Source organism: Zootoca vivipara, chromosome 1 (assembly GCF_963506605.1).
Source record: "Zootoca vivipara chromosome 1, rZooViv1.1, whole genome shotgun sequence".
Taxonomy (NCBI): Eukaryota; Metazoa; Chordata; class Lepidosauria; order Squamata; family Lacertidae; genus Zootoca; species Zootoca vivipara.
In genome coordinates, this window is record NC_083276.1 from 86,243,554 (window position 1) to 86,266,187 (window position 22,634).

General features: G+C 45.8%; 1 protein-coding gene across 10 annotated transcripts in view; it reads left to right on the forward strand.

The window, feature by feature from the left end:
- The window catches only part of TNS1 (tensin 1), a 183,103-nt gene that overhangs the window by 8,855 nt on the left and 151,614 nt on the right, over nucleotides 1–22,634 (forward strand). The gene's annotated exons all lie outside the window — the stretch shown is intronic.

The following is a 22,634-nucleotide window of genomic DNA, read 5'->3' on the forward strand; positions in this document are numbered from 1 at the left end:
ATTTCAAGCTTTGCTTGGAGTGATTCCTGTGCGTTCAGCAACAGAGTTCAGTATACCACATCCTTCAATATTTGATGGACATTTGCTTTGTATTATGGCCCCAATTCAGATTTGGTCAGGTCCTGGGTGGAGATGTGCACTCTCTGTCCACATAAAGAGACAATTACGTATGGAATTTTTTTGCAAGGTTTTATATTTTTTGTTAAACGTGTGTGTGTGTGTGTGTGTGTGTGTGTGTGTGTGTTTTGGAGAAGGAAGTTGCATTGGGGAGAGTCATGATAACAGTTCACCTCTGTTTTGAAAACAGGTGGCTAGTCCTCTTCTTGTGTGTCTCAATCTCAAATCACTAAAATTGTAAAATTCCTGTGAACACAAGCTAGGATTTTTAGATTTGCTTCTTCAGTGAAGACAAATCTTCCATCATATTGTCCAAACAGGTACTGTTTGCAGGTGACTGGGTACCCACATTTAGGCAACCCTCCCAAAAAAACACCCATGCAAGTGCACATATAGTAATTGAGAAATGAAGCTATAGTTGAAAGGACAGGACCTGTGTAAGGTAAAGGTAAAGGAACCCTGGACGGTTAAGTCCAGTCAAAGGCGACTATGGGGTATGGTGCTCATTTCCCTTTTCAGGCTGAGGGAGCCAGTGTTTGTCCACAGCTTTCTGGGTCATTATCAAATCACTGCTGACACACAGAGTGTGCCATGATGATTGCCAGAGCGCACAGAAACACTGTTTACTGTTCCACTGCAGCAGTACCTAGTTATCTACTTGCGCTGGTATGCTTTTGAACTGCTAGGTTGGCAGAAGCTGGGACAGAGCAATGGGAGCTCACCCCGTCACTCAGATTTGAACTGCCGGCCTTCCAATCAGCAAGCCCAAGAAACTCATTGGTTTAGACCACAGCGCTCCCAGCACCTTTCCCCCAAATCATTGTAGATGTGTTCATGAAGCCAATCTTCCTGCATAGGAGGAATGCTGTGAGACAGCTATGTGGTTTTAACCCATGTTTGGACTTCACTGTGTTTCTAGGGTGGGTTGAAAAGCAGAAAGCTTCAGCAAAACACTTAACAAAGGGCTAGAGTTCTTTAAAACAAATCTGCCTTGGCAATTAAAGCAGTGTGCTTGAGGCATTGTTTTGTGGAAGGGTGTAACATTAATGAGACTTCCTGGGGCTGGGTGAACTCTTTGGGAAGTGTTTTTATTTTCTGCTTGTTTGGACTGACTTCACTTGGCTATCTGCTCAGACCATCCCATGCTTCCCATTAACCGCTCCAGCCACGGTTGTCTTCATTGTGCCTATCCAGTATTTCTCCAGTGTGTTGCTGAATACTTTTGTTGACATGTCAACATGGGGACTTCTGCACAAGCATAAAAAGGGCCATAAGTATTAGAGGGTACTCTCTTGAGACAGATGGCGAATAACTGGGATGGGGACAGAGCAGGGATATCAGTTCCTAGAACTGCCGAGCTAGAAGGAATCTCTTTAATCCTATGCCATCTCAAACCTGCTGGGGCAGGGGTGAGTTCTTTAATTTCCCACTGTGCCAGATCCAGGGTGGCAAAGCAGAGGACCCCGAGAATCAGCTCTTTAGGGGGATTTGGGGGACTGTGGATCAACCAGATCCAAATCCACTGGCACCCCTCTCCTGAAATACCTTGTATGGGGACTTTTTGGTTACTATTACTGGCGGGAGAATCACCAGGAGTGGTTTTCAGCCTGTGTGGGCGAAACTGGAGCCTCTTCTGTGGTGGAGCCCTCCATTCACCCATGGCAAATGATGGCTCTCTTCTGCACTGATGGGGGCTAGTTGGGGATGCAGTTACACAGAATCCTCTTCCTCCCAGCCATTAACAGCAGGGAGCAGGTTGGGTTTGCACTTTAAACATTTTCACTATCATTTGAATGCACCTGTTAAAATTTAATCATGGGCATGTGTACCTGTATAACAGTGCAGAATCAGCAAACTGAAACATTATTTGGTTTAATGGGACCATAAGCCCTTTCCCCATGTCCTCCTCCATGTCCTCCTTTAAAAAAGCTTTCGGTGCATATAATGGAAGATGATAATTTCTAGTCCTTACAAAACTGTAGAAGAAAAAGAGTGAATTCTTTTGATTGCTTGTACTGATGAAGGCTCTGAAGTCAAAGAGCTAAACGTTGCAACTTCTTGCCCCCACCCCCTTGTGGTTCTAAGTCTCTTTCTTTGCTCCTGCCCCTCTTGGCCTTAGACATCCTTCTCACTTTCTTTGCCACCTCTCCCCCAAGACATTGGCAATCTATTCTGCATAAATCCAGGTCCTGTGTTAAGATCAAACAGTAGCTTCAGTGAGGGACATATCCATGTTTGCAGACATTTCTGAGTGTTGCATAAAGCCTGAATTGCACCTTATAAAAATGAGAAGCAGTTTCCCCTTATGCTATCCTCAGCATCTGCAGAAAACAAGTGATCTCTGTTCTCTTTCACATAGTAGAAAACAATTACCTTAACTTACTTCTATATTCTTTACTTGAGCCTAAGCCTAATCAATTCCATCCTAGTTTCTGCTCAAAACTGGGAAATACGAACTCTTTCTTTACTCTTTGGTCCCCTTGGTTCTTTTCCCACCAGGTGTAAACCTTGCAACTGGCTGCTGTCTTCTACATGGGGGTGGGCTGGCATTTAAAGTTGTTTGGGACAGGCCAGTGGTATTTGCCTCTGGAGACAGACCTCCTTTCCCAGGCCTGCTGGTTCTTGCAATATCTTAGTTGAGATCTAATAACAGCAAATTACTTTTGGTCTGAGGTTGAAGTGAGTTTTGCAGGCAGCGCTGTGCTTACATGCTGCCAAGTATAACTAAGCAGATGCCAATAACTAAGTAGTATCGGAGCCCATAATGCCTCTCTGCCCACCCAGATGCACTCTGGGAAATAATACATAGATATATATATCTGCAAGGAAGCTGTTTGTTTGCTAAATGTATGCATTTCCCTTTCAACGTACAATGTTTGTGCCTTCCAGCTCTTTTGCTACTTCACACTCTAATCTCTATGTGTTATCCATAGGCTCTTTTTTTTCTCTTGCTAGGAGTGTAAATGGATTCTCTCCCACTGTAGAGATGACTTTCTCCTGTCCTTTCTCTAAGGAGCTCAGGATGGCAATACATGGTCTCTCTCCCCCCCCCCTATTTTACCACACAATAAGCCTTCAGGGAGGGTTAGGTTAAGAAATGGTGATTGGCTCAATATTACTTAGAGAGGTTCATGGCTAGTTGTGGAGGTGAGCGTGGGTTCCTCCAGATCAAGACCTACACTTTGCTCTAGTCAGTGCACCACACTGGCTCTTATGAGCTCTACAGTTGTGTACTTCATACACACAAATAGCTAGTACTCGCCACATGGAGACTTGTGGAAATGTTGCTGTGTGGCAGCTGACACTGGCAAGGAAACTCTCATGGTTTGGGCAATCCACGTGGTGCGTGACCCTTGCATTTTTCAGCCATTATGTGGCACCTTCGTTTTCAACAAAAGCTGTCTCGGTGTAACGTTTCTCATTGTGGAAGACACACTGAGACTTCTTGGGGCTGGATGAACTCTTTGGGAAGTGTTTTTTTTATTTTCTGCTTGTTTGGACTGACTTTGCTTGGCTGTCCCTGGTCATCCCATTCTTCCTGTTAGCCGCTCCAGACACTGTTGTCTGCATTGTGCCTCTCCAGTGTCTGGTTGAATAATTTTGTTGACCTGTCAATACTGGGACTTCTGCACGAGCATAAAAAAAGGCTATAAGTATGCCTCTCTTGAGGCAGGTGTGGCAAATGGGATGGGGACAGAGCAGGGATATCAGTTCCCAGAGCTGCCGACCAAGAAGAAATCCTCTGCCATCTCAAACTTGCTGGGGCAGGGGACGAGTTCTTTAAATTTTCACTATGCCAGGTCTAGATTGCCTTTTTAAAATGTGTTGTGGAAGTGGGGGTTATTGGAACTCCAAGGTGCCTAGCATGTGAAGCCTCTCACATGGGACAGTGTTGTGAACACTTTTGAACATGTGCATCGGGCCTGTTGCCATGGAGGGGAAATATATTGATACAATCAGGGATGTGTACATGGATTCCATTAGCCTGCCCCTGTCTGGGATTGCACTGTTTGTTTGTTTTTGCACGCCCAGGGTGAGAACCAGATGGCTAACAGGCACACTGGTTGGCACTGCTGAGACTGCTTGGCAAGGCTGTGCTGAGTCACCGAACGGCGTTTGGGTGGATTGACCATGACTCCCTGCCTGGGTTTCCATTAGGTTGTATAGATCCAAGAAATCGTCCCAGGCTAGAAAGGGAGGAGGCCAGCACATAGGCGTACACTGTCGCTGAGCTGTTGGGTCTGGCATCATCAGAAAGTTGGCTACAGGCTCCTGCTTTCTTGGATGGGGTTCTTGGCAACATTTCTGTTTGTTGCAAAAGCAGCACTTCTTGGTGCAATTTTTTTTAATCGTAGCATGGACATGTTGGGTTGTTACATATGTTTTGGGAATGCCAACACCGAGAAGTTCCAGGAACAAAGTCGGGAGTCCAGTGTGCTGATAGCTGTTGGTTCAAACATTTGAAAGCAAATCACAGCTCACTCACCGAAGGACTCCCAGCATTACGAAAGTGCTGGAGGATATAAAGGACAATTGGAGGAAGCACAATATTATTCTTCTGATTTATGCCGTGCTATCAGTGCACATGGTTTGGTGCATCATAAACACAAAAGACAGGTCTCTGCCCCAAGAAGCTTTCAGTGGAGAAGAAAGCAGAGGGAAGGATGGAGAGAAAGCCAAGAGTAACATGTTATGGCTCGGGGTCAGTAAATGAAGGGCTTAAGCAATGGGGTGAAGGAGAAGTGTGTTGTAGGCGATGTGACTATTTTGCATTATACTTGGGATTATTGACAAGCACTCACTGGGGGTCAGGGTGCCCGCCCCTGGAAAATTCCACGAGGGTAGCCATGTCTGGAGTAATGTTAGGGCCAGCTGATTTATTGTTGTGTGAATTTCCATTGGCAGCTACGTACTTCTTTATCAGATGCATTTAGTGGGGTGAAAATGTGGCAGGTAGGTGTGTTACTACACATGGCTGGAGGCGTTTGTAGATCAGCTCCCTAACATGGGAACTGAAGATGTCTGGCAAAAGCACCCTGGTGGAGGCAGCTCAAGGTGAATGCAGTAGATTAGTTTAACATTTGTTGAAACAATGTAGCATGAATGCTAAACATGAATGCGCTAAAACAGCCAGCTGGGAAGCAGCTATTTTTGTTCAAGCCTAAGGCCAGAGACAGGAGACTCTTGTTCATCTGAGAAGTAACAGATAAAACCTAGTGGAAGCGTAAATGACAGGTCAAAGGCATCAAAGTTTGCACTGGCCTTTTCCTCACCGCTGTGGCCAATTCTAGTCTGGGATTTGGCTCTGAGTGTGTGTGACAGGTAAAACCTGTCTTTGCTGCAGACATAAGTAGGATTCCCTCAGGCTGTGTGCTGGCCTGGAATAAGTGGATGAAGTCAATTTGGGTTTCCCACCCTTATCCTGAGCAAGACCTTGGTTACTGGGGGTCATTGCCTTGGCATGGAAAATAGGATGCAGGCCAGGAAGTGAAACCCATAAGGTAAGGCAGGTGTTCGTAGATTAGGACCCCCCCCCCCCACCCTCAGATGTCACCTGGGAGCTGCTGCCAGGGGGAAAAAATCAAAGCTGGTAAATCATTTATCTAGATAGGCAGACATAGCAAACTCTAGATGAGTTTAGCTGGGAGAGTTGGCGCAAAGGGAATTTGATTAGCATACTAAGTAGGCAGAAATCTACAGGTGACTTTGTCTTCTCTGTCACATTTTCTTCAAAAAGTAAAAACTCATGGGTGCACATGTGCATTTTAAAATTAGTTTGCCAGGTAGAGAGCTTCCTATAATTCCCACCTTGTAGTTGCTTCTTAGAGCATTACCTGCTTTCTTGTCATGCGTACCAGTTAGCAGCTAGCTGGCTGGTAAAAAATAGCCTTTGTCATTTGGTGAGAGGGACATTAACTGCTTTGCTCGCATAGGTTGAGATTTGAAATTCTGGGACAGGGTGCAATTTGGATTTAGCTTTGTATTGACCTCTGGAAAACACACAGGCTTCTGATCTGTAGAAATATGTGTACATACGATAGTTCTTAGCAGCCTTTCAAAAAAGTCTATAAAAGTAAGGAGTGTATCAAAATATTTACTAGACAACCTGTCCACATGTACCCATATTAATAACTGAACTTTGTTAAGGCTTGCTGGGAATTATAACTTGGTGAGGGATACACTATAATGCCCAGAATTCTTTGGGTGAAAGAATATAGTGTTTATGCAGCTAGGTTTACTTGAAGGGAACAACTACAGTTGCTGTTAAAAGTTGATGTCACTGTGTCTGCCTGGGAAATCACTTGAAGGGGCAGGAAATGAATGTAGGAGAGAAGCTGTTCTCTCCCGACCCCCTCCTGCCCTATGTAAATATTTATGTGAACTGCCCCGGGTTTTATGGCTAGGTCAGCTTTTAAGCCTAAATATGTGTATAAATGTCAGTAAGTCCGTTTGGATTTTGCATAAATAAGAATATGTGTGCAAAGGCAGGCAAGTGTGCGCCCGTGCAAGTCACGCTCAGACCCCCCTTGTCCCTAAATGTGAAGGAAAAGGCAGATCCACATGAAACATCTAAAGCTTATTTAAAGCACGTGACTTTCCCAGAGCATCCTGGGAACTGTAGTTAGTTGAGGGTGCTGGGAATTGTAGTTATTGTGTGTGTGTGGGGGGGAGAGAACTGCAGCTGCCAGGATTATTTTGGAGTGCCATGTGGGAAGCATGGGATTATGTGGGGCAGGGTTCTCTGGAGGAGTGGATTCAGGCAAAAAGTCAGGGCAAAACGGCAGGTTTGGGGTCAGGAGAGAGATCTTCTGCCGACTTCGAAGCTGGTGGTTTCCAGCCAATTTTCAGCGTCACCCTCTATGAGTCCCAAAGAGGAGCTTTGTAAACTTTGCCTTTTTAGGCCTGGGAGCCAACAGCAGCAAACAGAAAAGTCCCAACTGCAAATGAAAATCCTCTCCTTGTGCAAACAATAAAGTAGGAAGCTGCCACTTGTCGTGTCTCACTCAAAAGGGCACAACAATGAAGGTTTTTAGGAAGTACCGTGTTTCTCATATTATAAGACATGTCTTATATTTATTTTTTCCTCAAAAAAACACACTATGGCTTATTTTCAAGGGATGTCTTATTTTTTTCCTCCTCCTCCTGCCGCGTCCGGCATTGCTGCTGCGCCTATCACTATGTCTTATTTTCGGGGTATGGCTTATATTCCTTGAATGCTTAAAAATCCTGCCATGGCTTATTTTATGGGTATGTCTTAAAATATGAGAAACAGGGTATTCAAGAGGTTTGTTATCCTGGCCCCCATTCTACAAGCGCCAAACAGGCAAAAACCCTGACAGCTCCTGGTCAGGATTTATAGCTCTTGGTTTGTTTTTAAAGACTAGAGGAGGAGGGGTGGTTCTGACAATAGCAGCACCTCCTGATGCAGGTGAGGTTGCTTCCAGGTCACCTGTTTATTCAACCTGATTTGTTTGCAGGGAGATTAGACAAAGTTAGCTATTTATTGAATATTCATTCTAATTGGTTTATAGGGAGGTCAGGGGATGCTGCATCAAACAAATGCATTTTACTGTCACCTTCCAATCTTCGCAAAGTGCCCAATCTTTTAGAGAAGTGTCAGAGTTTCAGCTATCAGTGCACAACCTGAATTTGGCAGTATACGATTGAACCCTACCTGAATATATAGTGACAGTCTGGAAGTACCCTCCTACATTTTTCCTACACGAGCAAGTAATTTTGAGGAAGGGTTTTCCCCCATTGGTAATGCAGGCTATGTACACATTAGCCAGCTTCCACTATGTTTCAAGTTGCAATTGCACACTGTTGTACACACCAGAGGTTCATTCAATGCACATTACTTGTTTGGTACATCAGTATTATATATATATATATATATATATATATATATATATATATATATATCCCACCTTTCCCCCTGATTGGAATCAAGGCTTTCTCTGCCGCTGCAAACCCCCAAACTCCTGTTCTTGAAGCTGTCACCTGTACATGTGCTGTCATCCATGTATGCACAATGGCTGTCTAAAATGTACACATCTCAGCTTAACTGTGCAGTGAATGTGGCTCAAGTTTTCATTTATTATTCTTATTAATTTTATTAATAATAATAATAATAATATTTTATTTATACCCCACCCATCTGGCTGAGTCTCCCCAACTACTCTGGACGGCTCCCAATCGAGTGTTAAAAACAATACAGCATCAAATATTAAAAACTTCCCTAAACAGGGCTGCCTTCAGAGTAAATGGTAATGTGTATGTAGCCAGAGTAAATGGTAATGTGTATGCAGCCACAGTGTGTGTGTGTGTGTGTGTGTGTGTGTGTGTGTGTGTGCATGCGCTATTGACTTGAATCAAATCCCCCTTCTCCTAAAAAAATTTTGGTAAACATTTGAAAGGATGGGGGAACAAATCACAGATCTTCATAATCTCATAATCTCATCTGGTTTGGTCCTTAAAGAGAAGTCTTCCTCCATTTTTAACCCTTAGAGTCAACACAGTCCTGGCCGTGGGGATGTGGGAAGAGCAGATCTGAGTGAAGGGTTCTGCTGCATTGTGGGCAGAATTGTCAGCTAGGCAGAATTTCTCATCCTGGTAATAAAGATGTGAGCCAGAAAGACCCTTTGCTAAACCTTCGATCCCAGGAGGGTGGATTAGTAAGGGAGGCTGCCCTGGCAGATTAGTAAGAATAATAATGCAAGAAGGGAAGAAAAAAAATGGAGACATTTTTGCTTTTCCTTGTAATCTCTTCAAATCTGATCTGGAACAAACACCAGGCTATAAATATGCAACTTCCTGATGCCATTTGTAATGGTATTTCTTAAGTTCAGATTACAGTGTTTCAAGCCCTACTGATATTTTATCAGTGATCCCAGCTTTTAAATACCAAAGCCGCAGCTGACCAGAAGGGAGTTGAGATTCCATAGCAGGACAAGTTAGAGCCATATAGGAACTGAATACTTGGGAAAGAAAGTGGGAGAGATCAGATAGAAGTATGATCAAGTATGATCGCAGTTGCTTGAGCTTGCTTGTATTTCTTTAATAAGTCATAAGGAATGCAGTGGATTTACAGTTCCACAATAGAATGCATTACTGGTAGTCTATTGTTGGGTTTACTAACAGAGCATTAGGCTTTGACAGTATAGATGTTATTGCAGTAGCTATAAAACTTTGCATTATTGACCTGCAGTTGGTGGGTCATGGAAATCATATGAAGAGAGTCCAGGCCCTGGGTGCTTTGTGTGTGTGTGTGTGTGTGTGTGTGTGTGTGAGAGAGAGAGAGAGAGAGAGAGAGAGAGAGAAGTTAGTTCTAGATCAATTAATGGATTTGGCAGTTGCTTCGTTGCTTCTACCTGGCATTGATCTACCTCTCACGAATTTGCCTTGGTTGTTCTTCCTGTTTTCATTGGGTCTTTCTTGTTGGAATATATGGCCAAAATCGGGTGCAATAAAAGACCAAAGAAAGGAGATGGAAATGGATTGGGGTGGGAAATAGTAAGTCCTGGAGGTCAAGGTTTAGCAGCCAAGGTGAACAGAACATCCCTCTTCTTTGTCATCAGAAGCCCATTCCATGGCTCCTTTTGATTTCATAGCCTTTGCACAATTTCAGACTTTCTTGCAACGTTATAAAACCTAGAAACTTCCCTTTTTTGGGGAAAATATGTAGATGGGAAGATTCCTAGGGAGTAGGATTCTGGTTTGGAATGCATGTTCTGTGCTTCATAGCACCTACGGGGGCAAGAGAAATATCCATTATCCAGCCTTTTAATAATACTCCTTGCTCCCTGAAGGCATTCATCTCCACATTAAAGTCATCACTTCAGCGTCTCTCAGTAAAGCTTACTTTCTTGTAGTAGCTGAATGGTTCCTTGCGTCAAGGGTTCCTTTCATGTAGGGCGCTGGCTAAGGCCGATTGAACCTCACATCGCCATGGATAAGAAATGGTGGGCAAATAGCCTTTGTTCACATTGAAAGCATGCAACTCCCCCCCCCAAGAATCTTGGGAACCGTAGTTTGTTAAGAGTCCTGGGAATTGTAGCTCTGCCAAGGGGAAACTACAGCTCCAAAGACTCTTTGTGGGAAGTGACATGCATTAAAGTGTATAGTACGGACATGACCTTTCTCAGGGAAGCACAGTTACCATGGTTGATCCGATCATCTTCCAGCTTCCTGGGACCTCAGTCAGAATTCTTTGAAATCCACATGGTTCCATCACTCTTTGCAACTCTGGTTGCTTCCCCTCTCGAGCACTTTGTTGCAGAGGCAATGCCTTTCCAGAATTAGCTGGAAGTGCAATTAAAAACAGTGCTTCCATGGAGTGCTTAATTAATTCAGTAATAATTTAACTAGTCATTCCCCTTTCCATGTATACAAGCCTCTTGTAATATCTACTCACAAGTAAGCTCCAGTCAGTAAAGGTTCTTTCCAATGACAATTGAAAGATTCCTGTTTGCAGGTTCAGCTGTTTTATTGCTACCCTGGTCAATGTGGCATGGGGTCTAGTGCTGAATTGCCCCCTTTTGTCACCTGTCTTCTTGATTTGTATACATTATTCATTTCTTTACACTGGGAACTAAGATTTACTCAGAGCAGACCTATTGAGATTAATTAACATGACTACTTTAGGTCCATTAATTTCAACGGGACTACTCTGAGCAATTCTTTGTTGAATACTACCCATTCTTTTAAATCTCTCTCTCTCTCTCTCTCTCTCTCTCTCTCTCTCTCTCTCTCTCTCTCTCTCTCTCTCTCTCTCCCTCTCTCCTCCACCTCCTTGGTAGCAAAACAACTCTGTTCTCTGCGATGGGAAGAAAAGATGAAGGAGTAAAGAAATAACTGCTGTACAGAGGGCAAAAAATTGGCTCAATAACTGGCAATTCAACATGAATCCTTCAATGGTGCTGACCAAGGAAGCAATAAAATAAGCTACACCCACAAACAGGAGGCTTTCAATCTAAATGAACGGTATCCCTTAAAAGCTCAAATAGTTGTTGCTGTCATTTTATATGATAGGAAAATAAATAAATAAATTGCCACCCCCCCCCCCCACTGGCATGTAATAATTTAACAATGGCTTTGTATGGATTCTTCATTTTTAAAAAGTGATTGAACAAAAGATGGGAACCAGAGAAAGGGCAAATGTGGAAGCAATGTCTGGCCTTTTCTTAATAGTGATTGTGGCTGAAATGAAAAATAGTTTCTCTTTTTCTGTTGGTTTTCAGGGAAAGTCGTTTGTTCTCAATTAGAATAAAATGTTAGGGCTTGCATCCCACTGCCCAAAATTCTTGATAAGTTCTGTCTCTAGGCTAATAATATTTTTTTGTGGTTACTCCTTATCTCTTCTTTAAAACACACAAGAATCAGGTCATCCCCTCTTCTGTCATTGCTGGGCACCAGATTGTGAGCTTATCACAGTGCGCAAAAAACTAATGACCTTGTTTGTTCTGCAGCTTGGGAGCCTCGTGGTCCTGTGTGATGGTCCTGAGATTTCGATCTGCTGTTGCGTGCCCCAGTTGCCTACACACACTATTTTTTATCTTTCATTTCAGCATGCAGATAGTTCAACCTTGTGACCATGACTAATATCACTGGCTGAAAATACAGCTAGGTCGTTCTGGTTGGTGAAAAAAATACGCATCAAAATGCATGGTTTCATAAGAAATGACAGGATAGATATGGATTACAATATGGATTGCAGCTAACGTTGTCCCAAACCAGAAGTGGGAGTGCACTGCATATGCAGAGTAAATGGGAGTGTGTACAGTACACAGCCTAGATGTCATGCTGGATTAACTCTGATCAGCATGGCTTCTCTCCCACAGGTGCAAAGAGCTTGTGTTTAAATGCAAAGACCAGAAGCACTGCAACCAAAGAAGCAAAGCTTTCTGTAGCCAAACTGCTGTTGACGTTGCATTAAACATCATCCTCCATGTCTCCCCACTAAGGTCTAAGTTCAGATGAGCCCACTCACTTTCCTCCAGCAGAAACGTATTCCCCACCAGCACGTAGGAACCTAACCTGGAAAAAAATCCAGCTTCCAGAGGTCACAATCAGGTCAGGTTGAATCTAAATATGATTGAGTAGTGCATGGCTACCACCAAAATAACGCTGCTGAGCATGTCTGGCAAGGGCAGGCCCAGGTTTTCGGCAGATGCTCTGTGTGTGGGCGAGTGTCCTCAGGCAACTTTAAGTTAATAAAGCATTCAGTAGACGGTGCTTAATCTCTTGGTCTGAAGCATGGGAGAGTGCTGCTCTGTTCATCTTTTGCTTGTGGGCTTTCTGTAAGCATCTTGGTGAAAATACTGGACTTTGGTTCAATGGGTGGTCTTATGTTCTTACAAAATTGCCTTTCTGCTTGGACCAACTTAGGTTGTTGGAGCCGCATGCAAGCTTCCAGATGTTCTCCGAACTCTTCAGTGGGCAGAATGCAATTGGATAAACATTTCACAACAATACAGGGGATAAAAATAGGTTTTTTTAAATAAAAAAATTCATTGCAAAGAGGGTTTGTTTTCCAGTAGACACTTTCATACACACCACACACCCCTATCTTTTTGTGCTTGGAAGTGCTTCCTTTTCATCTATTGAAAGAATTGCATGGAATTTTAATTTTTTGATACTTTCTACAGCAGTCAACAAAAGCTTATTATCTTTGGTTTGTTCCTTTTGGTTTGTTTTTCTTGTACACAATAACACTTGAAACCTGTCTCCTCCCTGTAGATGACAGACACATATGATAATAGGCCTAAGTCTTTGGGAAAGAAATTCAAGCAATAGTGGCCAGCGGGTCAGTGTGGGTGTGCTGGGGTTCCTCACTTGGCTTTACAATACCATGCTTTGCTACCAGTTACCCTTTGTTATGGGGGTTAGGATGTTCAAAATTGTTTCAATAGGCTGCTTGCTGTGGCAGCAGTGACTTTGTTCCCCCTGCCGCCACCCATTTTTAAAGCAGCGATGGAGAACCTGTGGCTTTCCAGATGCTGTTGGACTCCAGCTCCTCTCAACCCCTGTCTGCATGGCCAACAGTCAGGGATGATGGGAGCTGCAGTTCAACAAAGTCTGGAGGGCCACTCCTTTTGTGAAAAGGAAAATCACCCCTGCAAAGTGTGTGGCCCATTTTTCTGTTGTTCTGTCACAAAGGCATATTAAAGGTAAAGGGACCCCTGACCATTAGGTCCAGTCATGACTGACTCTGGGGTTGCAGCGCTCATCTCGCATTATTGGCCGACGGAGCTGGCGTACAGCTTCCAGGTCATGTGGCCAGCATGACAAAGCCGCTTCTGGCGCACCAGAGCAGCACACGGAAACGCCATTTATCTTCCCGCTGTAGTGGTACCTATTTATCTACTTGCACTTTGACGTGCTTCCGAACTGCTAGGTTGGCAGGAGCTGGGGACCGAGCAACGGGAGCTCACTCCGTTGCAGGGATTCAAACTGCCGACCTTCTGATCAGCAAGCCCTAGGCTCTGTGGTTTAACCCACAGCGCCACCCACATCCCATTACCGCGTCCCACGGCATATTACTGTTCATTAAAAAAAAAGATTGTCAGGCATCATAGATTTTGACAAGTTTGGGGATTTTGGCGATTGGTGCATACCTTTACTTTACAAAGCAGCCAATGGCACTTTCCCCTCTTTGAACATTTTTCTTTTTTTGCTTAAAAATGCGTATGGGCTTATCTTCATGTGAGACATTCTGACACTCTGAAGCCTCCCAGCTGGCTGCACTTCCTAGAATCCTCCCAGGGGCATTTCAGGAAGAATGGCCAGGCAGGAGGATGCGGAGATACCGCAAAGTATTTTGCTGCTATGAGAAAGATTAGCAGAAGGGGGGGTGGGAAGCTCAACCACCTCATAAAGGTTTTCTTACCCCTCATATCTTTAGTTTCCTCCCACCCTGCTAAATAAAGTCGGGCTGTTTTGATACGGATTTAGACATATCGTTTTGCTGCTGCTTGTGGGTGGTGGCAGCAGCAGCAGCTGTGTGGCTCTTTATGACAGAAGTTTACCTGACAGCCATCTCCACCCTACACTCCTGGAATGACATCATGAGACATAAGAAAGTACTGATACTTGGTGAAGAAGTCTAAGTGTGTAAGAGCAAGCTTGTTGGTCAGCAATGGCTCCTGATAACTTTGGGCTGGATAAACTGTGAGCCTAGCAGTTCTCATCTTCCTAGCATCTTGCTTTAATTGTTCCATCCATTGTATCGTCTGGGGATGTGGTGTTTCTAAGAACTGGCAGGGGCTGGGGAGCCTCTGAAGATCCCAAGCCTTTGACTCACCCTGTGACTCAAGCCAAACCATCCATGTCTCAGACTACTAACCCTGATCTGGGTAGGAAAAAGGCCCATGAGCCAGACAACAGAGTAGATTTGAGACTCATAGGTTACAAAGACATACAAGCAAACCCCTAAGTGTTTTCCTGTGGATGATGAGCCTCCTTTCCTGAACCCCAGGGTATCATGTATCGTCTTTCTTTCTATTCCTGAGGATCCACTTTTAGTGTTCCATTCCTTCTCTCCTGTACATCTGAGCGGGGACCACGAATTCAAGTGTTTGAGCATTTGAGGACTTGGGATCGCAACGAAAGGTACAGGCTCTGTTTGCGTGGGGAAAACAGCCAAGTAAACTTGTGTCTGTGCATGGAAAAAAAATTAATGCAAAAGAAACATCCCGTACTTGTGTGATATAAACAGAAGATTATCCGGGGCTGTAAGAAAATGTATCGTGTATGAAAAAAATAAATCAGATAGAGGCAGATCATTGGGCTTTTGCAAAGGAATTTAGTGAGAGAGATTGTGGCATCCTGCTGGTGGAACATTGGACAGCTGTTGTGCAGACAAATGTTGGGGATATCTGTGGAAAGCCAACAGGAACTTTCAGTTTTGGCTAAGGCTGGGTCGAACATTTGAATATTTCAAGTCCCCCCCCCTGTGTGTGTGTGTGTGTTTGTGTGTGTTTGTGTGTGTGTGTGTAAAGTGAAAGTGGGGATGAAACTGTCCCTTATTTTCACATTTTCCAGGGTGGGGACAAATGTTGAGGCTGAGTACCTAAAACCCACTTGTTCTTGACTTGCTCCTCCATGTTACAGATTGCCATTTCCCAGTCATTCTTACTCTGAAATTCTTAACTCCATTCATAACTAAGAACAAGGCATATTTCAACTGATACTGTATTTGTCCACTTGCTGTTGGAGCGTGCTCAGAATTTGATTCCTCTAACCTCTTTCTTTATCTCAATGGGAAACCACCCATTCTTCCTGATTGCTACGTTTGTAGACAGCTGCAGCAGCTTCCACTGTTTGGATGTGTGGCTTCCCCAATCCCAGTCCTGGAATCATCCAAACCTTCACCCACTGGTCATAAGGATGCCGTAGCAATGGGATTCCTAGAGACTGCTGCAATAAAATGCATAGAAAGGCCTACATGCGAAATGTACAGTATGTTGCTTCCAGCTCTGTGCATGTAACATAATATAAAAACATTCTCAATTTTTGCCTTTTTTGGATTCTTGTTGTACCAAAGTATTTTGACCTATAAGGAAAGAATAAGCCAGCTTTGAACGTATGCTACCCTTTGGGACATTTTTTTTTGGCACCCCACTCCCTGAAAACAGTAATACCGGGGAGAAAATAATTAGCTGACAGTATTACACTTATACCCTGTTCTTCGAGCAAGAAACTTTCCTGGATTACAAGGCAATACTTATTTAGACACTGATTGGACTGAGACTTGTTTAGCTTCAACAATTCAGGAACATCATTTACTTCTTGCTCATTCTGTCTGTTTTGGCCCTCTTTGAGGGAGAGGCCATTATTGCTAGATAAGGTAAGAATGTGAACTCCACCTAAACCCCAGTCCATGTTTATGTAGTCACTGATGATCAATATGTGTTGTCCAAGTTAGCATATTGGATTTGAGAATGGGAAACCTGGGTCCAAGACCTTGATCAGCTATGAAGTTCACTGGGTGGCTTCAGGCAATTTTCTCTCCTTCAGCCTTGCCCTCTTTCGCAAGGTTGTAAGGCTGAAATGGCGGCCACCTGACCTCCTTGTGGGGAAATGCAAGAAGCAAATATAATAAGTACATGAAAATCCTGCCTGCAGTTTTTAAATGGTTAAGCAGCACAGTGGCAATAAGTTTTTGCCAATGCATCCTAACTTTAGCACATAGCAAGACTCAGGAATTTTTCATGAAGTGGCTAATGCCGTGGTACCTTGGTTCTCAAACTTAATCCGTTCCAGAAGTCCGTTCCAAAACCAAAGCATTCCAAAACCAAGGCACGTTTTCCCATAGAAAGTAATGCAAAATAGATTAATCCGTTCCAGACTTTTAAAAACAACCCCTAAAGCAGCAATTTAACATGAATTTTACTATCTAAAGAGACCATAAAATGAAAGCAATAATCAATGCACTGTACTATACTGTAAAATAAATAAGACAGTATTGTAGATGATAAAATAAAATAAAATTATTACTTGCACTGATGATAGTCATTGTTAGGATGGGGGGGGGGGCTTTTATCCATTTCTGCAGCCACACAATCAATCAATCAATCAATCAATCAGTAGCTGAAATGGGTTCCACACAGCCACAAAAACAAATTAACAAAAACGCAAAATAAATAGCAAAAACAAAAGTGCCAAACTTAATCCATTCCAGAAGTCTGTTTGATTTATGAAATGTTTGAAAACCAAGGTGAATCTTCTGACTGGTGCAGGCACTCCAGAAACAATACCTGACAGCCGCTTTGGACGTTTGGCTTCCAAAAAAAGTTCGAAAACCGGAACTCTTACTTCCAGGTTTTCGGTGTTTGGGAACCAAGACATTTGAGTACCAAGGCGTCTGAGAACCAAGGTACCACTGTATGTTTTTTAGAAGAGATGGGAGTGAATTAATGAGTTATGGCATCATATTTATGGATTGACTGACTTCCACACCACACCCTTCCATCCTGTAGCTGAGCACAGGGTACTGCTCCCTTGACTTAGTCATCTCAGTTTGCATTCCAAAACATATCACTTGTTGATCAACAACCAGAAGAGACTTCAGAATAATATGGATTTGTTGTTCACTAATAGGGACTTGCGCCCCACTCTTCCCCAATAGGTCTTGGAGCAGAATGTTGTTGCAGGGATTATATTACATATTTCCCAAAAACATTTTCAAACCCTATTCTCTTGCATATTTTATTCATTTTCTTCAAGTTCAAATTATGTGTTGGCTTAAGGCATGGGTGGGGCTGTAATTTCATGTTCAGAGACTGGGGAAAAGATGCAATGGCTGGAAGGAAGGAAAGCTGTAAAGGCGCTTCCCATCTGCCTGGGAGATGCAAAGTATCTTCCACTCACTGACATCCAGGGATTCCTGAAAGGCACTGTGTTGCCTTAACTTGCCATTTAAGATAAATGGCCCAGCTAGAATCACACACACAAATATATAGCAGGTGCTGTTAGGACTTTCAGGGCTTGTCTACATTGGGGTTTGCTACGTGTTTGCAGCTGTTTGCTTTCCCATTTAAGTTCAGTAGCCCACATGAGGCTACCTGCAAATAACACCAGTCTTCATGCTTTCCCCTTATAAATTAGGGTTACCCATACAGGTGATGACTCAACAGTATTTATCGCAGCTCAAGGTTCAAAATAATACCCCATTGAATATAAAAATATAACACAATATTTAGAGCCTTCTTCCCAGTGAGGAGGGAGAAATATCACTGATTTTCAACATGCTGTGCTAAGTGTTTTAATAACTGGCGACAGAAGTCAGCTGGGGAAAGGAATTCTCGCTCTTTAAATCCTACATTTTCCAAATATAATAATAATAATAATAATAATAATAATAATAATAATAATAATTTATTATTTATACCCCGCCCATCTGGCCGGGTTCCCCCAGCCACTCTGGGCGGCTTCCAAAAAAACAGAAATTCTAAAATACAGAAATCCATCAAACATTAAAAGCTTCCCTAAACAGGGCTGCCTTGAGATGCCTTCTAAAGGTCTGGTAATTGTTCTCTTTGACCTCTAGTGGGAGGGCATTCCACAGGGTGGGTGCCACTACCGAGAAGGCCCTCTGCCTGGTTCCCTGTAACTTGGCTTCTCGTAATGAGGGAACCGCCAGAAGGCCCTCGGAGCTGGACCTCAGTGTCCGGGCAGAACGATGGGGGTGGAGACGCTCCTTCAGGTATACCGGACCGAGGCCGTTTAGGGCTTTAAAGGTCAACACCAACACTTTGAATTGTGCTCGGAAACGTACTGGGAGCCAATGTAGGTCTTTTAGGACCGGTGTTATGTGATCTCGGCGGCCGCTCCCAGTCACCAGTCTAGCTGCCGCATTCTGGATTAGTTGTAGTTTCCGGGTCACCTTCAAAGGTAGCCCCACGTAGAGCGCATTGCAGTAGTCCAAGCGAGAGATAACTAGAGCATGCACCACTCTGGAGAGACAGTCAGTGGGCAGGTAGGGACTCAGCCTGCGTACCAGATGGAGCTGATAAACAGCTGCCCTGGACACGGAGTTGACCTGTGCCTCCATGGACAGCTGTGAGTCTAAAATGACTCCCAGGCTGCGCACCTGGTCTTTCAGGGGCACAGTTACCCCAGTCAGGACCAGGGAGTCCTCCACACCCGCCCGCCTCCTGTCCCCCACAAACAGTACTTCTGTCTTGTCAGGATTCAATCTCAATCTGTTAGCCGCCATCCATCCTCCAACCGCCTCCAAGCACTCACACAGGACCTTCACCGCCTTCACTGGTTCTGATTTAAAAGAGAGGTAGAGCTGGGTATCATCAGCATACTGATGGACACCCAGCCCAAACCCCCTGATGATCTCTCCCAGCGGCTGCATATAGATGTTAAAAAGCATGGGGGAGAGGACAGAACCCTGAGGCACCCCACAAGTGAGCGCCCAGGGGTCTGAACACTCATCCCCCACCACCACTTTCTGAACACGGCCCAGGAGGAAGGAGCGGAACCACTGCATGACAGTGCCCCCAGCTCCCAAGCCCTCTAGACGGTCCAGAAGGATGTTATGGTCGATGGTGTCAAAAGCCGCTGAGAGATCCAGCAGAACAAGGAAACAGCTCTTACCTTTGTCCCTAGCCCGCCGGAGATCATCGACCAGTGCGACCAAGGCAGTTTCAGTCCCATGATGAGGCCTGAATCCTGACTGGAAGGGATCCAAATGGTCCGCTTCTTCCAGGCGTGCCTGGAGTTGTTCCGCAACCACTCGCTCAATCACCTTGCCCAAGAATGGAAGATTTGAGACTGGGCGATAGTTGGCCATATTGGCCGGATCTAAAGATGGTTTTTTAAGAAGCGGTTTAATAACCGCCTCTTTCAGCGGGTCTGGGAAGGCTCCCTCATGGAGAGAAGCATTTACCAACCCGCGAAGCCCATCGCCCAGCCCTTCCTGGCTAGCTTTTATAAGCCAGGATGGGCAAGGATCAAGGAGACAGGTGGTTGGTTTCATTCGTCTAAGCAGCCTGTCCACATCCTCGGAGGTAACAGATTGAAATTGATCCCACAAAACTTGACTAGACAGGACTCTAGCACTCCCCCGCCCCGGCCCTGCTCCCACGGTGGAGTCTACCTCTTCCCGAATCTGAGCGACTTTATCTGCAAAAAACTTTGCAAAATCATTGCAGGAGATCATGTGGCCCGTACTGGGCCCGGATGGAGCAGGTGGTTCCGCTAAATTGCGAACCACCTGGAAGAGTCTCCTGCTGCTGTTTTCTGCAGATGCGATGGAGACGGTGAAGAAGGTCCTCTTCGCCGTCGCCATTGCCACTTGGTAGGCTCGAAGTTGAGCTCTAGCCCGTGTCCGGTCTGATTCAAAATGAGTTTTCCGCCACCGGCGCTCTAGCCGTCTCAATGACTGTTTCATCACCCTCAGCGCCGGGGAAAACCACGGGGCTGTCCGGGCTCCATGCAATCTGAGAGGGCGCTTCGGAGCCAGACAGTCAATAGCGTTGGTTAACTCCGCATTCCAGCGGGCCACCAGGGAATCAGCTGAAAGGCCATCGACATGGGATAAAACATCCCCTACCACTCTTTGGAAGCCAATTGGATCCATTAAGTAGCGGGGGCGGGCCATCCGAATCGGTCCCACCTCCCTGCAGAGGGAAAGGGTTGCGGAGAAGTCCAGTTGCACCAGAAAGTGATCTGACCATGGCACTTCTTTTGTTTCGCTTTTACTTAATGTCAGATCACCAACATCCATAGAGGTAAACACCAAGTCCAAGGCATGTCCGCGGCTATGAGTTGGGCCAGACTTATTCAGGGACAGCCCCATGGTGGCCATGCTTTCCACGAAGTCCCGAGCGGCTCCTTGTAAGGTCGTGTCGGCATGGATGTTAAAATCCCCTAAGACAACCAAGCTAGGTGTCTCCAGGAGCACATCCGAAACGACCTGAAGCAGCTCGGGCAGGGAATCCTTGGTGCAGCGGGGAGGTCGGTACACCAAAAGGAATCCTGTACTGCCTCTATTGCCCAACTTCCAGAACATGCACTCAGAGAACTGGGTCTTCCCAATAGGACGCCTGGTGCAAACTAATGACTTCCTAAAAATCACTGCAACCCCCCCTCCCCGCCCAGATGGCCTGGGTTGCTGTGCATAAGAGAAACCTGGTGGGCAAGCAGCGCCAAGAACGGGCCCATCGGCTTCCTCCAACCAGGTCTCTGTCACACATGCCAGGTCAAATCCTCCATCCACAATCAGGTCGTGAATGGCGGTGGTCTTATTCATCATCGACCTGGCATTGCACAGCAGCACCTTCAGGTCATGTGGGTATCCCTTGCCTATTCCAATATCCGTCCGGTCAGGACCAGACCTGGAGGCAGGGATAGTCCTCAGACAACGACTAAGTCTGCCTCCTCGGTAATGACATGGTCTGGTCTTAGCGTAACTCCTCCTCCTACCCGTGACCACTGAGATCGGTTGTTCCAGTGCACACACCCCTGTGGAATCTGCCCCAGCCATTTTGCTTGCTGGGACCCCCTCCCGGGCAGCCCTGACCCCTCCCCTTAAAAACAAAATAAAACCTCTGTAAAAAACAGCAAAGAACTCAACAAAGAAGAACACAAAAAAGACAATAAAACAATAAAACCAAAAACAATAAAAATTACAAATACACTAAAATTTAACAGATTCCCACACCCAACTAAAAATCCCTCCCACCTACCACCCCAAAGAAGATAAAAACATTAAAAATTCTTTAAAAAGCATTTTAAAAAGGACTCTGTGCTGTTTCAAGTTCCCCTGGGCAGCACCAGCAGCAGAGCGGCGGCAGCAGTCCTTTATGAGGCCTTCCAGGCCCCGCCCTAGACCAGGTGGAAGGAGGCAGGGACAGGGCCTGTGGGCACTCACAGCAGGAGAGAGTCCTGGGCAGCACCAGCAGCAGAGCAGCGGCAGCAGTCCTTTATGAGGCCTTCCAGGCCCCGCCCTAAACCAGGTGGAGAGAGGTAGGGACAGGGCCTGTGGGCACTCACAGCAGGAAGAGTCCTGGGCAGCACCAGCAGCAGAGCGGCGGCAGCAGTCCTTTATGAGGCCTTCCAGGCCCCGCCCTAAACCAGGTGGAGAGAGGTAGGGACAGGGCCTGTGGGCACTCACAGCAGGAGAGAGTCCTGGGCAGCACCAGCAGCAGAGCAGCGGCAGCAGTCCTTTATGAGGCCTTCCAGGCCCCGCCCTAGACCAGGTGGAGAGAGGTAGGGACAGGGCCTGTGGGCACTCACAGCAGGAGAGAGTCCTGGGCAGCACCAGCAGCAGAGCAGCGGCAGCAGTCCTTTATGAGGCCTTCCAGGCCCCGCCCTAGACCAGGTGGAGAGAGGTAGGGACAGGGCCTGTGGGCACTCACAGCAGGAGAGAGTCCTGGGCAGCACCAGCAGCAGAGCAGCGGCAGCAGTCCTTTATGAGGCCTTCCAGGCCCCGCCCTAGACCAGGTGGAGAGAGGTAGGGACAGGGCCTGTGGGCACTCACAGCAGGAGAGAGTCCTGGGCAGCACCAGCAGCAGAGCAGCGGCAGCAGTCCTTTATGAGGCCTTCCAGGCCCCGCCCTAGACCAGGTGGAGAGAGGTAGGGACAGGGCCTGTGGGCACTCACAGCAGGAGAGAGTCCTGGGCAGCACCAGCAGCAGAGCAGCGGCAGCAGTCCTTTATGAGGCCTTCCAGGCCCCGCCCTAGACCAGGTGGAGAGAGGTAGGGACAGGGCCTGTGGGCACTCACAGCAGGAGAGAGTCCTGGGCAGCACCAGCAGCAGAGCAGCGGCAGCAGTCCTTTATGAGGCCTTCCAGGCCCCGCCCTAGACCAGGTGGAGAGAGGTAGGGACAGGGCCTGTGGGCACTCACAGCAGGAGAGAGTCCTGGGCAGCACCAGCAGCAGAGCAGCGGCAGCAGTCCTTTATGAGGCCTTCCAGGCCCCGCCCTAGACCAGGTGGAGAGAGGTAGGGACAGGGCCTGTATTCATTCATATAATGAATGTTGAACGAATATTGCACCTTTTATC